Genomic DNA, 24,000 nt, shown 5'->3' with positions numbered 1-24,000 from the left:
GAAAGTTATTCTTTTAACCTTATTGCCTAAGCATTCCCTTGCTGGGTTCCTTTGGCTCATTCTCAGCCAACACAGAACTTTATCACAGTTACTTTTCATCTTCTTTTTTGTTGTTTCTAGCTGAGTAACCTGTAAACAGTTACTATTTTATGAAGTCACCCAAGATGTCTAATATTAATACTAATGACAGACTGATGAGTTATCCAATCATATCTCCATGATGGCTTAAGTTAACATAAAAGTTCTTTAGGCACTCCAGTAATTCATTTTCTCCTGTCCTCATTTTCATAGGCAAGACAAAGAGTCAGTTTAGGTTGTAGCCTGCAGAACTCCACATCATGTCAGATAACAACTAGGCTTGTGATAGCAGATGGTTGTTGTTGTTTTTCTTTTGGCTTTTCCCGGTTAGGGGTTGCCACAGCGGAATTCCGGTCCGATAATGATTGGTAGTAGGTTTTTAAGGTGCCGAGGTGCCAGTCTGATGCCCAACCTTCAATGAAGGCACACCCATTCACACATGTCTTTCGAACGCCACTCGACCGCAGGGAGGACATGCAGACTCCACACAGAAGGCGCTCCAGCTGAAAATCGAATGGGAGAACCTCTTGGTGTGAGGTGACAATGCTACTGCTGCACCACCGCAGCTGTCTTGTGATAGCAGATGGTATAGTTCTACAATTTATCATTATAGGAAGTTTAGAACTGGTATGAACATCAACATTAGAATGACTTCTAATTAACACGAACTGCACAAAACAGCTGCTACAAAGGTACATGTAGGCCTGATAGCAGATCAGATTTTGTCCAAACTAAACTCTACAGCCATTGGGGCCCTACTTTATATAATGGCTCAAGAAGACTGTGCTACTTTATGCATTTTATTTTTATGTACCAAAAGCAATAACCAAAGCTTTCATAACAGTCTTTACTTGACATGTTGACAAGTATTTTGCTATGAGGAATATTTCCATGAATTTGTGCTATGGTCTACTGTGAAAAATGATTTATGTATTCCATAACTGTGCTAAAAATGAAACACATGTGCAAAAAAGACATCCAAAAACTAATCCTGCTGGGTGAATAAAAATGTTCAAAGAACCAGACCCTATAATTTGATTGGTTGTTCTGGGACCCCCATATTTGTCTTATCCCACTGTAAAAATGCTATGATTTTTACAGTGGTGTAGAGGCCCTACATAGACTACTTGTGCTATTTGACTCTGAAGCAATAAAATAATCTAAGCTGTCTCTAATTTTAGATAACAGACTATATTTTTAATTGAAAAGTATTTAAAGCCATCCCCAGAAAAGTCAGTTTCTTAGGCAATACAGTACCACATGACAGTGATTTATGGATTACTGCATTCTGTGATGGAACTTTTACATTTTAGAGTTAATAATAAAAAGAAAAAAATGTCTACAATCAACTATTAGAGGAGGGAATATACAGGATATGTAGAGACAGACTAATGATTTCAACAGAGCAAAATGGTATTTATATACCTCCTGGACACGAAGTAACATCCTTCTATAACCCAAGGCATTTACCATGTCAGATCTTACATACAAACAGCTGCACATCATGTTTATACCAAATGCTTAACATTACACTTGTAAAGTTACAAATTTTATTTCTTAAACTGCATTACTTTATACTTAGCTTTCTGCATTTTTGCTTTGAAAGTATGAGCCATGTGCAGTGTAATAAAGGATTTTTATTATCACAGAGTTATAAATGATGGATATTTAATCAAAACCATTCTATTGCATTTAAGCTTAGAGTTTTGATATAATACAAAAATAAACTATATTTTCTCATGCAAAAAATAATACATTATTATGGATTTCCTTGTGGTATTCAAACAATGATTTTTATGTTGAGGTCGTCTTTCTCAAAACAGTATCAGGAATACACAGTAACAGTGTCTCCAGCAACACAACTCTATAATGACAATAAGACAGCCAAGCAACATGGTGCAAAACAGAATGCAACATATTCTGATGTTTGGGTTAGAAAGGCAGGTGGCTGCAGTACTTTTCCTTAAGATAATTTGTCACAGGTCTCTTCAATTCATAGTTTATGTAAAACACCTGGTACCTTACATTACCCCACACCACTGAGTTTAACATAAATTATAAGTCCCAAGAGCCCTGAAAAAGAATCCAGAACCCTCTGCAAGACCCACATGGTGTAATGCTGTCTTATTTTAAATGTCCTATATACTTGCATAAAGGTGACAAAGACAGTAAAAAACCCTTTTGGTAAAGCATACAATCTATCAAAGAAGGGCTTCTACCTCTTCTACTTAAATTGCCTTTAACAAAGCATTGTACTATACAGGCTTCTACCTCCCCAACTTAAACTGCCTTTAACAAAGCATTGTACTACATATTTATTTGCAAATGTTAAATTGCATTTTTGTGTTGCTTGTTTCCAGATTCATTATTTGCTCCTTTGTTTTCTTTCCTTTCAGGTTTCTTGAAGATCTTCATGGTTAGTTTTATTCTGTCATTTATTTTCATTTTTTTTTTTAGCTTTTTTATGTCATTTGTTCATTTCTTTTTAATATATTGATGTTTTGTCTTTTATTTTATTTTTTGTGAGTTTCATGTTTTCACAATTGCTTGTGGTGCAATTACAAAACTTATATATTAAATGTAGTAAGTGGTTTGTGAATTTTGACAAAATGATCATGATGAAGGCAGCACAGTATTTGTTCAGGGAGCTAGCTTCTTAATGTAGGGGATGTGCCCTCTGCAAATCTGTATTAGCTCTTAAACGGTTTACCTTGGAGTTTGGGATATTATCTAAGATGCTACAATACTGGATGTATTTTGATCTCATTGTTTTGTACTTTCAGTGTTAAGATCTGAAGGATCACAGAAGTAGTTCCCACAATTTTAACAATTGTTCAGAGTGCTTCTTTTTTATCTCTAGGTATTTTGCCAGTTGTTTCTAGCTATTTTTGATTTTTTTATGTTTTCTTCAGTTTTTTTGCATGTTTGCATTATGTGCATGTTTCCATATTTTATTTCACTGTCATTTCCTTTAAATATATTCATTGTTTTATTTTTTCTGCACTGGTGATTTTTTTCCTGCATTAATCAACAGTGCTTACTTAATAACTATGAACATCTATCTGTCTTATTGGCTGTGCATTTCTGTACGTGTTGTTCTTAGTTCTTTCTGTGGTCTCGGTTGTTATTATGAGTAATTGCATATTGAGATGATCTGTTATGTGTTTTTATTAGTGATTTAACTTTATTAATGTTAAATTTAACTGAGAAAGTTAACCGTTCCCTTTTAAATGACTGGAACTTTTTTAAATATATTACTTTGAATTTGCAGTTTTCTTTAAGTTGTTTGTGGTATTGTGTGTTTCTATGGTGCTTCCCTGAATGTTTACGGTATATTTTTAAAATTATGTAGCTTGTCTTCCAATAAAGTATATGGAATTTTTTTCCATTATAGCTTACTGGGATGTAGATCTGGCTTTGCTTGTTTGTTTTTGTTTGGATAATATAATTGACACAGATATTTTAAAGAAGTAATCAAGCTATAGGTCTTTTTTTCAATATTTACACTTTCTGTGGGTATGGTAATATCCCTCCAAAGATGACTACTTCATTGCATAGCTTCTGAGACCCTATATTATTCAGTCATTTCTTTCTCTTGTTGTAACACCCTTTCACAATCTGTTATTCTTTCATTAGTGAAGCATAGATCAGAGGTTCTTAACATTTGTCAATCAATAATAAGAAAGTGAGTCTAATTAGTGTAACTGTTGCTGCTAGCATGGTAGAAAGTCCCAATATGGATTCACATTGACAATCTAGACACTAAAATCAATAACATGATGAAAATGATCACCAGGGTATTCAATGATATGACTGATCTAAAAGCTGCCTTTCAGTTACACAAGCAAGCTATTAACTTGTGGTTAGCCAAAACTACTTTTACAGAGTCTTCACTGTATGCCCAGGCCACTATGGTACAGGAAAGCCATGTGGCATATGTGGCCCAACAGCAGGTGGTTGCGGTTCTCTGACTTTTCTATATTCTTTTGTTTGTCTCAGTTGTCTGTCATCAGTCCTTTGATGAATTGGTCCATTTGTACCCTCAATAGAACAACAGCCAACCACAGCAGGTTGTAATCTAAGCAACCAATGAGGATTTTTATTCTACTTTAACTTCCCAATGCTATGATAGGCAGAGGGTTTGACACACAACATTGGATCTTGTATATCTGTATTAGTGTATATGCTCATTTCCTGATACAGTATATAGTACTTGTTGTACACACCCCCACCACATTGTTACTGCAGTTGGCAAGCGCCCATATAGTGCTAGTGCACCAATCTCCCACTACGTGTCAGTATGGCAGTAGGACTAGGCATTGCTCTCTCTCTCTCTCTCTCTCTCTCTCTCTCTCTATTTTTCTTCCCCCAGATGGTTGAAATACCAGTGATGCCTACTCCCCCAATTCCTCCCTGCCTCCTCCAGCACCTAAATCACTAGCCAAACTTTGGTCATCTGGGTTAGTCAGTTTTAGCCCTCTATTTTATACAGCCAGAAAGTATATGTAACAAAAAATTTATAGATAGGAAATATATGTTGTTGGAACAATCTTAAGTTAGGTGGCCTAAAGGAATAAAGGAACCAATGTATTTGTGTTCATTTGGGAAACATTTACAATTGTACTTAATCTACCTACCAGTTATTCCTTGATTGTTAAGAGAGTACATAGAGTAAGAAGATCAGAAAAAAACACCATTAACTTGTACCATCAAGGTCTGATTGGTACCACAGCCAAAGGGAATTCTTTCAAATAGCTGCCTCAAAAGCTCAATTATATCAAGATTTACCTTTTATCTCAAAGAGGAGGCATGCATTTACAGAAATCCAGCAGTTGTATTTCAGAAATGATTTGTCTTTTCACTTCAGATACCAGCCACACTTATTATCAAGCCTTATGCCAAAAATCACTCCTATCAGACCTCCGGAAAAGGCATTAATATTTGTTAAAATCTAGACTACAATAAACCACAGGGGGAATTCAGACTAAAACCCTCCCCTGCCAGGCTAACTTAGCATCCGTTTCCTTTGCTCTGAGATGTAAGTGGATCACAGTTCCAGAGAAGTTCAATGCAGTACTCACTTCCTAGGAATATTCTCATCCCAGTAATCTCAGCATCAAGGATAACTCAGATGCCAGCATCAGTATTTGGAAACAACTCCTTGTGGCATTCCTTTGGGTTCAGTGCTCAAGTTCATAACAGATTTTATACAATAGCAGCATGGATGTCTCACATATGACATCATGGGCTGGTCACTCAAGACATGATCATACCTGGTTCAACCCTCATTCAAATCATAGGTGTTCAAGTGGTGCATGGCTCTTCACAAAGACATTGCTAATAAATCAACTCACTCCAAGAAGAACCACAATTGAAGGCCATACATTAGTATCTGTCTGTTTGCTTAGGGTTGCTCTCCCACCAGTAGTTTATTAACAGGGTTTTACCATTGTGGAAAGGGGTAGGGAGTTTGGTGTATGGAAATACCGTCATCTCCAATGGTGGGAGAATTAGCTGAACTAAATTCCCATTTAGATTTAGGAGATCGGTCACCTACATGGTAGGTTTTGCCTTGCATAGGTGTGTAAGTGCGTGAATGCAAGCAACAAGTGTTCTGCACATACATGACAATGTGATTGGAGGAACCATTGTTCCACTGCAATTATTAAATCTTCTGTACCACTTGAACGTAGTTGACTGTTTGTTCTTGCTGTTTTAGACCAAACTATTATTTATTAATTTCAATATCAAGGACTTAATTCCCCCAAGAAAAAGCACAAGTTGCACATATTTAAAAAAAAAATTCAAAGATGATTTTTCTGATTCAGAGTCCTGGTATCTTATCTGATGGATTTAGTTTACTAAGTACCCTTTTCTCCTCAGAAAACCATGGGGTAATGACTTTAATTAGCAAAAGGCTGGAATAGAGCTTAAAAGTTACCACATCTGAACTGAAGAGCACTGAGCATTATGTTAGCAACACATTTAAGAAATTGATTATTGGTGGATGGGTCAAATCAAGATGCCTTTGTCTTCTTTGTTAACATACTTAGTAAGCTGGTTTATTATAATTTGGAAATGGTCTCTGTCCTGATGGATTTAGAATGTTGTTCCTGTCTGTTTTAGACAGAATGATCACTTGGATAGAAAATCACATCCAAAGTCAGAAATTATTACTGAATTTGCAGGAAGTTCAGCAGGTGGTTGGTTTATGAAGGGTTAACTATCCCTATGATCCCTGCTTAGCTTTCACTTTATCTATGTTCTTGAACCTTTTACTTTGCCTATGTGCTTGCATAGTAGCAGGACTGACTGCTGCACCAGATTGCGGAGGGGGGGGGTATAATAAGAGATGCCTAAGACCTAGAGGTATTATTGACTTGCCACTTCACTAACCATAATGGTCTGCTTACATCTGCATGCTAAAAAGCTCACCAGTATGTAGTGTTCTGGGACAGTGAAACCATCCAATACATTAGGCATTATTAAAAATGTTAATGTTCAGAGTCCTTTATATAATATGCCCTCCACTTCCAGCTACAGATTTTGCTGTGGCAGTTTTTGTTGGCTATGGGAAAGCATTTGATTCCAGCTCTTGTAGTTTTGGTTGATTATGAAGTCCATTCATCTACATAGCACAGAATATACAAGAACTAAGAACCTTATACAAATTTCCTAGAGCCTTAGTATTACCAAACTGGCTGCTATCACCCTTTGTATTATACTGGGGTATAAAGTCAGTGGTGTCCCCTGTCTCTGGCTGTATTTTTTTAGCTATTGAGCTTTAGGCAAAACTGTCCTCCAGGACCCCACTACTCGGGGATGGAAACTTCACAGCCTGGAACTATATTTTGCAGATGACTGTTTCCTTTTGACAGAAAATCCCACTAAGACATTCTTATCTTTTAAAAGATAGTGTCCCAGTTTGAATATCTGGCCAGTCATTAAGATAAACTGATCAAAATTAAGGTGTTGCCTGTCAGTGCAAAGGAGTACCTATTCTGGCACCCCAATGCTTTCTATTTGCTTGGTGTAAAGGCACCTTAAATAAGTCAGCCTTTAGCCACATCCTTAACCCTGGCAGATGACTGACATGAATCTGGGTGTCTTGCCATTCCTTTCATAGGTTTTGATCGGGGTCTATATTATAAACCCAAAAGTTTACCTTATCAAATCCCTAAATGTCGACCCATCCTCATCAAACCGCAAAAACACCGAATGCACTAAAACGTGAAATTCAAAGCATCGAACTATCATACTTGTCCCACCCCACCGCCCGCTACATACTACCTACACAAACAAACTAAATAAACCACATACATACACTAACCAAATCCCTACATCTAACCTTAAACTAAACCCTACTTCTAACCCTACACTAAATCCTACGTATACCACCAAGTATGCACTTAACTTAACCCGCACCCTAACCCTAAGGTCCATAACTATCGCACACTTACCTTACGGAGCTATACCTTAGAATGTCAACCATGACGATTCGACAGTTTCACTCTTCTGGACGTCTGATGTTTTCAAGTTTCGATACGGATGGGTCAACGTTTAGGAATTCGATAAGGTAAGCATTCAACTTACTAATAGGGAACCTTTGATCGGATGTCTTGACACCTTATCTGATGGATTTCTTGCAATTAATCACCGTTAACACTTCATGTGCCTCCTACTAACCACAATTCTAAATAGTTTAAGAAGTTTTCAAAGTTAACCTTGGCTTTTATCCTTCAATAATGATTGGAGAAGAGGTCTGTGAAAAAAAAACTCTCTCTATGCATCAGTTGGAAAGTCAAAAGTCTTAACTTCTAAGCTTAAATTACAACTGCCTTCCATTATAGGCCCACTTTCATGCAGCATTCCTGAATAGTCAAGTCTCCTTGGCAACACCACCTACAATTTATCTGTCTATAGATGATTACCTAATCAAACAGCACACTGTAAAACAGTGATCAAAAAATTAATCTTTTAAGACTGGATCACAAAGTAATAAAACACACACACAGACATACACACACGTTGGGCAAGTTTATATTTATATATTGTATATTGCTCTACACTGTGTGCTCCACTTCAAACCTTAATTTTCTAGAAATTGCTTCCCATGGAGTGGGTTGTGTTAATGTATGAGCTCATTAACCAGGCATTATCTACTTGCAAAACATGTAACTTCTTAGTGGGTGGCAGCAAACTGCAAGCTCATCTCTGATTACAACAGCATCTATTAAAAAATGACCAAAATGAGAGGAAAGATGGATTTCCCAACCATAATAGCCAATAAGAATGGCCCTTCACAGATCAGCTCCTATTATAAGAATGTATCTATTATTATTATTATTGTAGGCAAAGCAGTACAGTGCGTATTCCACATTACAAATATTCCCAGTTCTTGGCTTGTTTCACTGTTACTGTTATCTTATCCTACAAGGGCTGATTTGAAATCCTCATTTCCTTAGATTAATTATTTTACACAGATTTGTAATTCAGAAATGAAACCTAATCTAACAAAACATTCTGAATATACTGACGATGCAGTCTGACATATACTTGTCCTTTCCTATAAAATAGCTTCACTCCAATTGCTATATCAGCCATTATTATGTAGCAGCGTCGTGTTCAGCTCTCCTTCCCAGCTTTCAAGGGAACCTAATCTCTGCAGTCATGTAGACCAGATTGAAACATCCCAAAGGAGGTAAAGAAATGGTGAAAACTTACACCACATGCCATAAAAAGACAAGATGGGTTTTATTTGTACATAAATGAAGAAATGGTTGGTCATAAGTATAATATTTCAAAGCATTTATGTACCCCTATATAAAACAGAAAAACAATTTTTGAACAACAAGATGTGTAAGAATAAGGATACATTAAAAAAACAAACAAACAAAAAAAACACAAGAGGATTGTGTACTAGAAGTAAAGTAGAACTGAAGGGTCATTTCCACATTTAGAAGCACATTAAATGCATCCTTCCTGATATGGTCATGTGATTAGAAATTAAAAAAAAACTGAGAAATATGATGGACAAATAAAAAGTAGCTCAAGAAAAGAAGGCAGTTCTACAGAAGCTGGTAAGGTCAGCAGTTCCCTGGGATCATCCCCTTAAACAATAAGCAGGGAAATGTGAAAAAGAGATCCCTCGTTTATTCTTTGGGGTCACATCTATGCAGGATACCAGTGTTCCCATTGTACCTAGTAACAGACAAGACATCCCTGCCTTCCATTTGACTTTCCCCAAATAACAATATTAATTTCATAGATCTATGCAGTTCATTCCTGTTTTTACCTCCACTGGCTCTACTATGGTACACTTCTAGTCCTGTTTTATCTTGAAACAAATGCAGCAAATCACAGAATTTTGTTGATGGTAGGAATGTGTGCGTTAATTTGTTATATTTAAGTCTAAGATAGTTCTAATATAAACACCTCTCACAAATTACTGCATAAATAATCCCATACATCCTAAATACTTCACTCACATCATGTTCTAAGCAAACCTAAAATGAAATACAGCACACTAACATCTTTTACAAAACCCTGGTAGAATGCAGTATCCTGAATATCATATTCACCCATATAATGCTTCAAACACGGTGTACTCACTTAACCAGCATTGATCATTCAGACTACCAGTACCCAGTTACACTACTTGCATGATGGCCTAAATACAACAAATATAAATTCATCACCACACATGAATTAATGCTTCATACTACTTTCCTCCCTAAATAGGACCAAACTGTTAGCATATTGTATTACCTACATGGCAGCATATTCCCTTTTCATAGCTGGGAATATTGTACCCAAATAGCATGCAGCACCCCAAAACATGTAAAACATCATAGGTTCTAAGTAGCACTGCACAACATAAATAGCAGAAACAATAAATGGCCTTTATCTGAGTCCTGGGGGGGGTGCAACAACAATAGCCATTAGAGAACCTTGGCTAATAGATCAGCACTATGTCTGTTTTTATTACTAAACCAGGAACAAGGATGGAAGAGTTACATTTTTTTTTTTTTTATTAAGGAACAATAATAATATCAAAGCCACACTATAAAATCTAATTCATATCAATTAGACACATATTTCATCTGCTTACTGGAACAAGAAGTATTTTGTAACTCACTAAAGATTAGCATTGCTGCTCCCCACATACACCTGACAACCACTCCTGCTCAGTTTGACTCTTATCTAGATCTCATCAACAGGAAGTTGTGCAGGACCAAACTAATACTTCTTGTCAATCTCAATCATATATGACTCAGCCCCCCAAAATATGACCAAAGTATCTCTCTACAGAAGCACAACCTTACATAGTTAAATATCAGGCAACAAAAACATCCACTCAGACCATGTACTCCTTCTTAATTACATAGGAAAATAGGAACACTACTAGGTAAGTGATCATGGAGACCATAAGATGCTTAGCCATGTATACCTTGAAGTAGAAACACTGAAAAGTTCTTGCCCCCCCCTTTTTAAGAACTCAAAAATGAACAAAACCACACATGATAACCTAAATGTAATCTTATTTCTACCCATCAAATCATCAAGGCTAGTCTTAAAGCTAGCCAAAGTAGTACTTTTATATCTGTAGTGACAACTTATTCCAGAGGCTGGGAATATGTTGAGTTAGGAACCTTTCCCAGCAGTGAGTATTGTTATTTGTTACTGCAGATTTAGGCTGCTAGTGTAAGTGTTTGTAGAGCCACTGATTCTGTGATGAAATTGAAGGTCAGATTTGATTGGGTCTTCCATGGCTTGACATTCGAGACATAGGTCACTTCAGAGCAGCTGGTAGGCTAATGAATATAATGAGAGTTGATAGCTGATCGATTTGAGGCCTTAAATTTTCTTAGTTAGAAATCTTTGTGATCTTGTAGGCAATATGCTTGGATTTGTTCATACCAATGATAGATCTGATAAGGGAACAGCACAAGAGCAGGATGACTTCCTTGCATCTTCAAGATATTCCCCTTCAAAGTAATTAGACCAGATATAAGAATTTCCTAACTATGGTGGAAACGTGATGATCAAATGAGAGAGAATTTCCTCATAAGTACCCGGGTCTCTTATGACCATGTCTATCTGAAGAGGCATACCATTTACAACACATGAGGTGGGAACAGCTTTCTTTTACCAAATGATGTCATACTGCACATTTTGCATTCAGTGTAAGACCATATTCGTCAGATATGTGCATATCCCATCTCTTGCTGAAGCTGTTTAGTATCAGTGGATGAATGGATAATGGTGCTGAGTTTGAAGCCATCAGCAAATATGGTCAACCACATTTATGTGATATTGGCTTGGATGTCTGAATAATAAATGTCAAAGCAGGAGAGGGCTAGCATTGATTACTGTGATACTCCAATAGTTACAATTTTACATTCAGAGGTGGTACCTGCAATTTTCACACTTTGGGATCTGTTGGATAGCCAATTTACAATTGGAGCAAGGATAGAAGAAGGGTTACATCTTTTTTATTAAGGAACATTGCAGGACATTGCAGAGCTATACATTAAGTCTGACTAATTTCTCAATAATACAAATCTGAATGATAGCATCAAAAATGCTGGCAAAGTCAAGATAGGAAGTGTGCACTGTGAGACCACTTTCCACAGCCTCTGTAACCTTTTCAAAGAATTTTACTAGTAGACAGGTTCTATTCTTCATAAAGCCAGACTAATTGGAGTCTAGACCAATAGTCTATGCCTACATAACTGAATTCTGCTATGATATGTTCAATGGCTTTGCATATAAGGTTGGTCATGCTGACAGACCTATAATTATCCAGATATATAGAACGGACACCCTTGTGTAAGAGAGGCACAGTGATTGTTCTCCAGCCATCAGGCACAAATCCTGTTGATAGACTAAGGTTATACAGTTTAAGAAGATGCTCAGATACTGCATACCTAGAACTGATGTGAATGCAACCTGATTTGTGAGGTTCCATGGAGATATTAGTTTAGGTGTTGTCAAAGATTTTATCAATTAGTTTAGGTGTTGTCAAAAATTTTATCAAAGTGAGTATTTAATGGCAAACTAAATTTTCAGGATAGTGGGGGCAACAATGTGGGTAGATGGGGTAAAGTTAGCACTAAATTTGGCTGTAAATATATTGGCTATATCCTTCAGATGAGAATGTGTGATACCCTTATGGATTCATTATTGATTGTTATTCCTTAATTTCCTGACATAACTGAAAAAAGGCTTGCAGCTTCCATTTTTATCTGCAGAAATCTTAAGCTCATATTCTGCTTTACAATTTGTAAAAGTGTTATTAATTTCCTTGCTGTCAATGTTTTAATGTTGTCTTAAGGTAGTGAAATGAGGATTTATTTACGACTTTTTATCATTTTTCTATTGTTATACAATTTATTAATAACAGAGGTCCACCAGAGAGATAGATTCCCGAGCGTATCATTACATTTAGGGCAGCAGGTAATGACTTTTATATGCAGCTGGTAATGTGGCAGCCATTTCAGCTGGGTCCATTTGTGAGGAGTTTTGCTTAGGTCTTCTACAAGCTGAAGTAAGTTTTCCCTGAAAATGTTCCTAAAAATGCCTTCATTTGGTGTTGGGGGTGGGGGATACCATTAGGGCTTACAGCGAAGATTACTGATATGTGGTTAGATTTAACCAGGGATGAGGCGATATGGGGTTGGGTACACATGGAAGCTAGGTTGGTAAGGACAAGGTCAAGGATACTGCAGCCTCTAGGGTGTAGTTTTGCAATTTGAATGGCGCAGTGGTTTGCATTGTAACCTCACAGCAAGAGGTTCTCTGGTCTGATTCTCAGCTGGGGTGCCTTCTGTGCGGAGTCTGCATGTCCTCCCTGCATACATGTGGGTTTCTTCCGGGTGCTCTGTTTTCCTCCCATGTTACAAAGGCATGCATCTGGAGCATTTCTTCCCAGGCCTCTGCTGAAAATTAGCTCGTTCCAAGCCAGACTTTCCTGTAAACAAATATTAAATAAATAAATAAACAACTTACTCTGGCACATTGCCATTAACAAAGTCTAGGTAGTGCTGAGTATATTCATTTTTTAGAGGTTTAAGTGTGCCAGTCAATGCTTGGGTAATTGGTGTCCCCAAGCAGAAAGGTATTTGGCTTGCTGTTTAACCCCTCAGTGTTATTAAGGTAATTAGCATGATCTTTGGGAAATATTGATGAGGATCTGTAGCTAACAATGAAGTAATAGTTGGATTTGTTAAGTGTGATTTAGCATGATGCACAGCAGAGTCCACCTATCTGGACTTACTTGAATCCATCAAGATTCAACCCTCTATACTGATCCTGGATGACTTTAACTACCGAACCATAGAGTGGCAGACCTATTCTAGTCCAAACATGAACACTCAGAGATTCCTTGACTTTGTCAATGAAAATGCATTGGATCAGCTGGTCTACACCCCCACAAGAGCTGAAAATATCCTTGACCTGGTACTAACCAACATGAGTTGCTACTGCAGCACCCCTACAGTGTCATCCTCCTTGGTATGATCCGACCATAAAGCGATCACTTTTGAAGTCATCATCTCCCCTGAACACCCCCCCTCCCCCTGCCAGGGGCAAACAAAAAAACTTTTCCAAACCTGACTACTATCTCCTGAGAGCAGGTATAAGTAGCTTCACAGCCACCATCCCTTCAGCTGGAACTAGAACTAATGTCCAAGCCTACACCAACAAACTATATGAGCACCCACTTAGCTGTATGGACTCAGCAATACCTGACAGGACCAAATCATCTTCCTCAAGGAAGAGAAAACCTATCTGATGGACAGCAGCAATTAAAAAACTCTATAATAAAAGGAAAAAAATGCTGTCCAGGACCAAGAAGGAGCAGGTGCCAAGTTGGAAGCAATCTGTCCTTTGTCCAAACAAGCAAATAAGGTCACTGGTGAAATCCTCTAAGGTTAACTTTGAGTCTAAGTTGGCCACATCCACTAAGAACAATCACAAGGCCTTCTTCACATATGTCCACAATCTCAACGGTAACAGCCACATACACAAATGCTGTAGATATAGCCAACCTGCTAGCAGACAGGTTCAGTGAAAACAACATCCCCCTGTCCTCACCATCAGTAAACCAGGATATCTACAGCACTTGCCCCCTCCCCTCATCACCAGGGAGCAGGACTTTAATGCCGTCTCAAAGCAGAAAATACAGTTTCCATGAGACCCGACAACATCCCTGGCTGTATCGTACATGTACACAGGCATGAGCTCTAAGCTCCATTAGGCACCCTATTCAACCAAAGCCTGAGCACTGGTTTTGTCCTAGGCAAATGTAGGACAGCCACTGTCATCCCTCTACACAAAGGTGGAGCATCCACTGACCCACACAGTTATAGACCCATCAGCTTAACTAGCCTGATCTGCAAGGCCATAGAATGCATTATCATGGACCCTATAAACTAGGACATCGGCAACCTCCAAATGCTTGCCCCACACAGTTTGGTTTTGTCAAAGGCAGATTATGCCTATTAAACTTGGTCAGCTTTTTTGAAACAGTCACCAAAGCCACGGATGAGGGGAAGACAGTACACACCACCTACCTTGACCTAGCCAAAGCTTCAACACTATTCCCCACTCGAGCATAATAGATAAACTCTCCCAGCTAGGAATCAGCCCATATGTTACCGGACGGGTAGATAACTGGCTCACTGATAGAACCCACTCAATCAAAATAAGGGAAGCCACCTCTTAGTAATAGACCCGTAACTAGCGGTGTACCCCAAGGATTGGTCTTGGGGCCTCTGCTGTTTGGGATATACTTTTCTGAGGTGCAAGCCAAAACCAATGGTCTGTGGCTGACAAAGTTTGCAGATGACTGCAAGCTGGGCACTGTCTTAAATTCCCCTAGTGATGTGAACATCCTCCAAGAGGGCCTTACCCAAACTAATGACTGGTGCCAGGAGCACGGCCTTAAACTGAATGCCAAGAAATGCATCATTATCCCCTTTGGGGAAAATGACTTCCCCCCTAATTATCACATTAATAACAATGTACTAAGCATGCAAGCAGTTGTGAAGGACTTGTGCACTCAGGTTGATAGCAACCTGACTTTTGACCACCAAGTTGCCTCTGTTGTATGGAAGGCTTTCTACATGGCCCACTTCATAAGTAAGGGTATTTCATCCAGGAACAAGAAGGTAATAACATCCATGTACTCCTCCCTTATTGGACCCATTATTGAGTACAATGCCCCCTTCAGTATGTAGTACCATACCTCTCAACCTCTTAATTCAAGAAATCTGGACAAAGCCCATCATAATGGGGGACAAAATCTCAAAAATAGGGACATGTTTTAAAAATTGCACTTATAAACTTAGAAAGTTGCTAGAATAACAGGATTTGTTAGCATGCATTTTCTGAAGGATATGAAGTCAGAAACTCAAATGCATGTTATCATTTAGTGACTTTAATCCTTAGATCATACCAGTGATTTGTCAAAAAAACACACATTTTTTATGAGGAACAGACCAAAAATGAGGCAAAAATCTAGACATTCTGCAAAAATATGTACAGTTGAGAGGTATGGCATGTACCTTGCCAAGCACATGCAACAGCTGGAGAGACCACAGAGATTTCTGACAAGGAAAATCCAGGGTCTCAAACACCTGTCCTATACAGATAGGCTAAAATCCCTGTCCCTGTACTCAGTCTCATACAGACTGCTCAGAGGTGACCTGTGTCTGGCATACAAGGACATGTCAGACCCACCATTGATGGAGTTGCTGCATATCCATAACTCAAAATCCACTTGGGCACCCCACACGCAAAGCCTCAACTTGGTCTGTGATATTAATAGAACTTTTTGGTGAGATAGATTTGTGTCCCAGAGACTCCCCCGTCTGTGGAATAGATTCCTTCTCCATGTTAAGCAGAGTACCTCTCTCTTTAAGAGGAACCCGGATGACTGGATGGGAAACAGAAAATACACCCATGGGATCCCACCTGTTGCCCTGCTGTACAGGGGGAAACAGGTGCTGACTTTGTGGGAACATGGGCAAAATTCTTAGCTAGGCTTACAAGGGCTTTCTGGCCAATAGCCTAGTATCCTCCTATGAACCTATCCTATGAACCTATGATTTAGATCTCTAGGACATTCACATTAGGGTCATGGGTAATTTGACATGAGGTGATGGTGTTTCTTTCAAACGCAGATACTCTTTTGCAGATACCCAAGGGCCTGATGGCATGATATAAGTACAACTCTGGTACAGAAGGAGTGTTGTCATTGCAGTGAAACCATGTCTTGATAACTACACAAAAATGAATGTGTTCAAGTTTCAAGAGGGCCTCAAATGATCACATCTTTCTGTTTAGACTCCTATCATTGAGTACTGCCGCCATGATGTTGTCCAAATTTGAATATGAATTTGCAATTTTGGAATGCCCAGTAGAGAGAATGTGCATAAAAAAAGGCACTGTGATGGAGGGAAAAGCTTTATCCAGCTCTGTACGAGAGATATAAGCCACCCCTAGCAAAATATGAAGCCTTATCTACCATCTCATCCCAGGTCTACATATTCTGGATTCCGTTAGATTGACACCAACTACCTAGCTAGTTGTTAAAGCCATTTACCTTGTATTGGTAAAATGAACACCACCAGTGGAACAAAAAACATTAAAACAAACATCATCAGTGGGACACAAATTAAAATAAACAGCATCACTTTGCTGTTCTCTTTCTGTACTGTGTGTCCATTGAGTTTTGTTTTTCACCATGTATTGGTATCAAGGAAACATTCTTGTTGGGGGCAAGACACTACTCAAGACCAGTGTTTTGGCAAATATTCAAAATCACTACAAAATATTCAGTCTTGGGGCCAGATTAGAAAACAATTAATGCCTGGGTTAAAGTACTCTCCTGAGCTGGTAGTGAAAATTCACACCTAGGCAATTCCATAAAAAACCCTCTAAGTTGCCTCAGTCAATATATGCAAATGATGAAACATGCAATCCTTATGTGATAGTATAAGGCCTGTAACTGATTATAAAAAAATCAGTGGTGGCTGGTGACTTCTAATTAAAGGGGGGCTGCAGAAGACAGCAGAATGGGTGGGGCCAATGGGAAGGGGTGTGACCAACTAGAAAGGGGTGGAGCTATGCTCAAAACCACAGCAACTGGAACTTTAATTAAATACGCTGCCCTGGGTGCCAAACCGTCATTACGAGAGTCCAATCAAGACAAAATGAAGTGTAGAAGAAAAAAATATTTCAATGCATTGGCTACATGACAACTTACTTAATATCTAGATGGAAACACAAAGGTTGTGAGGCATGAAAAAATAAATTGCTTTTTAAATACATTACTGGAATGCCAGTCAAAATCAAGCATAAAATAAAACAAGCAGCACTCAGCTCAAACTACGTCTCCTTGCACTGCAGTTCTAATTATAATTTATATTCAGCTTTATAAAATTACCAAGTAACATGCTGAAAGTAGCAATCTCTGTGATACCCCCACTTGCAAAAATGTTTCTTATCCAAAAAAGACCTGCTGCCTGACAACAACTATTTACTTGTTTCATGGGGAACACATGATCAAATTAAAAAATGAACAGCAAACAAGAAACAAGCTCAAGATAAATTGCTTAAAGGATTACTGCACAAGTTATGGACCACACATGATAGATTGGCATTCTGTTTAGTTTACAGGTAAGCCTGCAAAGATAACTGCAAGCCTTCAACAAATGTAATGAGCTTCTGAAAATACTGTAATCCTGTTCTTTATTACAAATACTGTCATATGCATTTCAATACCTAAGGCTTATACGTTATCTAGTTATGTAAATATTCTCTACATGGAAACAATGAAAAGGCTTTCAGTGTTGGTAATTCTTTAACAGTATGTTTATTAAAGCTTACTTGCATCTTACAATCTCCGACAAGCTTACCTAATGGTCAATAAAGCATTGCCACTTTAATACAGAGCAACAGGGCACTGCAACAGCATGCATTTTCTGAATAATAAGAAGCATAAATCAACAGTATAAAAATATGACAGAAAACCTGAACATTCTGCAAAATCAAGGACAGATGAAAAGCCATGGTCGAATTTGTGGTCTACCTTGGATGGGGGAATACTCTGCACACTTACACTGCATAACTGCTCCTTGCCTTGCTTGGACACATCCAGAGCCACTACAACGGGGAGTGGGGTGCAACATGTAGGTCACAGATTGAAATGTCTCTGGCTGACAGTGATGGCTCTGACACTCATACCTCTCTACCTCAGAGCAAGAAATCTGGACAAAACCATACAAAGAAGTGGGGCACAGGCCCAAAATAAAGACAATGTTTAAATATTGCTCTTATAAACTTAGAAAGATAATAGAATAGTAGTAGGTCTTGCATTAGTATGAATTTTTGAAGGTATGAAATCTGAAACTCAAATGTCTGCCATTATTTTCTAACTTTAGTCTTTAATGATTTGCTACTAATTTGCCAGAAAACCACAATTATATGAAAAACAGACCAAAAATGTTATGCAAAAATATAAGATTGCCACACAATACAGCTGGGAACCTGTCAAAGAAAGGACACCTTTTTAAAATTAGTACTGTTAACTTGACCAGCTGACAAAATAAGATCATTTATTTATTTATTTATTTTTTTATTTATTTAAATTTGTTGACCGGGAGTGTCCGACTGGACGTGGGTCCATTTTCAGCGGAGGCCCGGGGAGAAAAGCTCCACAGTAAAATAAACAGACAGTAGTTACATTGGATTACATAGTGATTAACAATTTAACATAGAAATTACTTACAACATATTTACAGATGAAGAACATAGTACATCAGTAGACAACTAGAATCTTTATCTGTGAAGTACATAACAGGCATTAATAAATGTAACAATGAGAAGTTCCTGCTGTATAATAAGTACTAGGCTTATGAGCATCTGAGCTTGCTATCATCAAGGTAGTTAGTGGAGGTGAAAGAAAGGTAGTAGTTGGATGGGGTGGATGATATTAGAGTGGGAGCTGCAAGGGCATAGCCAGCATGTTTTTAGGTGCGCTTTTAATAAAGTTTTGAAGTTGGTGCATGATGGTACGGAGGTAATTGTGGGTGGGAGTGAGTTCCATAATTTGGCTATGGCGCAAGAGAATAGTGCTTCACCAGCAGAGTTATTGGCTTTAGTGATCTGCAAGTGATTTTTGTTGCTGGATCTTAGTGGTCTGGTGGTGCGATAGGGTTGGAGTAGATTCTGGAGGGATGGGACATTTAGTGGATGGTTTACTAGTTTGTGGGTGAGTGAGAGTTGATACCACTGAAGGAGGTGAGGGAGTTCAAGCCAGCCATCTACATTCATTTCTGAAATAAAAGTAATCTATAACTCTGATCATTACAGTTATTTATAATTGTAAACCCTCCACGTTTTCTTCCACAATTGCCATTTTGCAGAGGGATTATTAGGGGGAGAGCAACATTTTAAGCCAAAACTGGGGACAGTTGAGAGGTTTGGGTATTCCTAATTCTATAAAGCGATTTATTTGCACGTACCTCTCAACCTCTTAATGCAGGAAATCTGGACAAGGCCAAATATATTGGGGGAACATGCAAACAGTACTAAAAATTGCTCTTGTATAAACTTAAGACAGTTGATAGAATAACAAGTCTTGCTTTAACATGCATTTTTCTGAAGGTTATGACGTCTGAAACACAATGTCTGTCATTATTTAGTGACTTCATTCCTAAATGATTTGGCAGAAAACCACAAATTTTATGAGGAACAAACCAAAAATAAGAAGCAAAAATCTACTCATTCTGCAAAATTCTGGACAGTTGAGAGGTATAGTTCAGCCGGGGCTGTCTGAGTTTGCTGCCCCCCCCTCACAAAATCATGGTCGAATGGAGCGTCCCCCCTGCAGCCATTCCAATGTCCTATTCCTCAGTTATTTCACCCCATTTGCCATAAACAGTGTAATGTGCATACTGCTTTACTTCTGCAATGATATGGATTTCATTTGAAAGTTTTATTTTATATTTTACAGCATAAACCCTAATATATATCTGCTAAACAAAGCAATGCAGTCTCACAATGAAAATACACTTAGCATTAAAACTTCTCTGCCCTTGAAACTCACATTCAATGAAACAGCATTGAAACCCACATTCAAAGAAAATACATTTTGCCAGTGGCAGATAAAGATTAATTTTGGGCTGTTTTCAAATCATAGGCCCCTTGAACATGAAACATACACATGCTCTTTGATACACCTTCCTGACTGTATTAAATTATATTCCTTGTACAATACAGTACAGTTGTTAGCGGGCATTTTAAATTTATTGTTTTGAACATTTTTCCAGTAAACAATGAAACAAAATGCGTGCACCAATAATGACAAAATTGCCCAATTCAGAACATTTCCATCATAAAAGTCTATTCAAACATCAACAGTCCACCAGTATCAGTAAATATACACAATCTCTGAAGAAGTAAAAGTCATCTAAATAATTCCACATTAAAGAAATCTGTTAACTAATGAAGAGGTTACTGCTACCAAACAACTTTATATGTCATTGTTTCATCTACAAATAAAGTGTCTGTTTCCCTTGAGGAATAAATTGCTTATGTTACATTAAAAAAATTATAATGCTAGTAATATCGCAATAGAGAAAGGATGGAAAACTGATAACAGGTTCATAGTTACTAGGTATCCTCGCCAAAGAGGACTGCAGCATCCATCCCCTTTAGAACAGAGTACAGTATCAACAATGGATCTACCTACTGTGGGAGTAGAACCCACAGCCTTCTGCATCAAAAGCAAGTACACTACCTGTTGTGCTATTTACAATGTAAGCAAACTCGGCATAAGCAGCACTAAACTTTTGTTCCCCTGCAGCTCTCAGCTACTTGTAAAAATCTACTCGACACTGAGCTGTATCTCTGAACTTTGCAGCACAAGAAATCTGGACAAAGCCAAAATTTATTTGGGGGGGACAAAAGCCCAAAAACCAGGGACACATTTTAAACATTGCTTGTATAATGTTGGAAAGTTGCTAGAATAAAATGCTGCGTTACCACTGTACATTTTACTGCCAAGTATTGAACCCAGGTCCCTGTGCAAAACAGCCAGAGCAACATACCACTTTGCCAAATCATCTATTTTTATGAAAGAAAGGAAGACTGAAACTTAAATGGCTACCATTTAGTGAATTCAGTTCTCATCATAGCTGTCAACATCTTAGCACAAAACACCTGAACAAAGCCAATAATGGAGGAATACAGCCCCCAAACATATTCAGTGAGTTCAGTTATCACCATAGCTCTCAACCTTGGCACAAATAAACTGGATGAAGCCAATAATGGGGGAATACAGTCCAAAGTATAGGGACAAATATCCACTGAGGACACCAGAGCAAACCCACACAGGACATGCAACCTCCACACAGAAAGCACCCCAGCCAAAAATCAAACCAGACAACCCATAGCTGCCAGGCAACACTGCTACCACTGCACCACTGTACTACTGTCTGTTTTAAGTAACAAAAATACAGAAACCACAGATTTTATGAGGAACAGAACAGATATGAGGCAAAAATCTGCAAATGTTTTAGAAATGGTGGTGGGCAGGGAATTCAGGCTCTTGTCACTTGGGCCCAAGATACAGGGTTCAAGCCTTATTCTCTACCCACCACCATGAAGCAACTGGGGCATTTTATACACACACACCTGTCTCCAGAATGGCCTGCTATGTGATCCTGTACTCACTTTGCAACACACTCCTCCGCAGCGATCCCCTGTTTCCAATTCGATCAATCCTGCATGCTGTGGTCTCCAATGAGGAGGCTGGAGCCTCCTGCTATTGGTCCAGCCAGCCTACGGGCAATGCAGTCCAGTAACCTTCTTCACCGCACAGATCTCTGGGTTGGAAGGGCGGATTTTCCTGCCTTCCCTATCCGGACTGCCTAAATGAGCAGTCTAGAGCTCAGGAATGCCTGAGCATGCATGCTTGGAGTTCTGGTCTGCTTGACACAGCAGTCAGGAACTAAGCACTCATGCGCAGAATCTGGGAGATATTTTTTTATTTTTATATGTTCTATGGTGGGGGGACTTACAGGTGGGGGACCCATTTTACAGGTGGGAGGGCTGCAGTCCTGCAGTCCTATAGCACGAGCTGCACCTGAAAAGAATCAGGAGAAAAGCAAACTTTTAGGTAACAACTGACAATTTATGACTTCAGAAGCATTACCAAAAACCCTCAATATGTGAATATACATATATATATATATATATATATATATATATATATATATATATATATATATATATATATATATATCTGTGTGTGTGTGTGTGTATATATATATATATATATATATATATATATATATATATATACACATATACATAGAAGTGCTTATAGTAATAAGAAGTCTTAAGAAGCAGCTATTCAGTTTTTTTTAAATTAAGGTTTATTTACAAGGAAAATAAAAAATGAGGAGTAACACAAAGAAACACAGTCATTCATGCACTATTATTCTTTTTTCCAATTGTGTTCAACAAAACATACCCCCGGATTTACTTATCTTCCTTGCAGGACTAGCTTAGTCCTGCACAGAAGCGACTGTTTAGGAACAGGAGTCCAAGGTCATGGCAGGACTCCTTGTTAAAGACCATGATCAGAGACTGCTGCAGGGCCAGTACCAGGGCTCCCAATATAAGGCGGAGGTCTGGGACCGGCTCGCCCATGACCTCACCAGTGTCACTGGCATACCCAGAACTGGTGAGCAGGTCAGGCACCACTATGCCGACCTGAAGTGGAGTAAGGTGGACCTCTTGGAGGAGTGGCTTCAAGAGGCTAGAGCGGCAGGGGATGTCCCAGTCATGTGTAAGTATCACCCTAGTCTCTGTGTAATAATTTCCAACTCAGGTATATCATGGATAGGTATGGCTAAATATTCCTCTTATGTCCCCCACAGATGCAATGGAGGGGGCCGCAAACCAGGAGGCCCACATCTGCGGCCTGGCGAGGTTGCAATGCGAGGCAGGTCAGTAATACTCATGCATTTACTGTCATAGGAAATAAAACTAAAAGTAGTGGTAAATTCATTGCCTGTAAAAAACCTGTATTGTTCAAGGCAACTACTGCATACAGTAGAGAATATGGCAGGAAGAGTCTCATATTGTTTGTATATCAATAAAAGTGCAATAGCGTGCCAAAACAGGTCTAACTGCTGGACTGCATGTGTATATTCGGTATCATATGGTAATGTAGAATTGCAATCATGTAATAGTACCATTGTAGTAAACACTCTGTTACCCACACCGTGCACCATAAATTGAATGTGTAGGAATGCTTGTATATGACAGGTGTAATCCCCAGAGGCCATTTAGTACAACTGAGAGACACATAGATAGTAAACAGGGAAAATGCAAACAAAAACAACTGAGATGTGAACTGGTGTTATTTTAGCACACACAGCCACGGTTCGAATCTTGCCAGTGGTAGTAGTCTGCATACCGAATCATTCCCCACAACTGTACAGATATGTCCAGAATGTCCAGTAAAGTGGCCCATATATGTTGCCTATCAACATGTCCCCCTGGGAAATCACTGGGATGATCCCAGACGTATAGGCAGCAAACAGGAAATACAAATGATTGACACACATCTATGAGAACAAAGCTGGCACACTAGTAACTCCCCAATACCTTATGTGAGTAAGAAGCCACGTCTGTCCCATTTACACCCCAACTTGTCAAGCTGTCGTCAGAGTGTGTAGAGTAACAAAGTGAGATGTATGTGCATAATAGTAATGTGGAATCAGGTACTGTGTGTGGGGACATTCAGGTAGTGCTAATAAACATTCCTCCCACAGGTCTGTCAGATACCAACACTGTGCCCGTGTTCTGCCCAGCAACAAAATAAACAGCCTCTGCAAGGCT

The sequence above is a fragment of the Protopterus annectens genome, chromosome 7.part0, assembly GCF_019279795.1.
Source record: "Protopterus annectens isolate FY-2018-M chromosome 7.part0, PAN1.0, whole genome shotgun sequence".
In the NCBI taxonomy this organism is placed as follows: Eukaryota; Metazoa; Chordata; order Ceratodontiformes; family Protopteridae; genus Protopterus; species Protopterus annectens.
The sequence above is the reverse complement of the archived record's forward strand: the minus strand, read 5'-3'. Positions refer to the sequence as shown.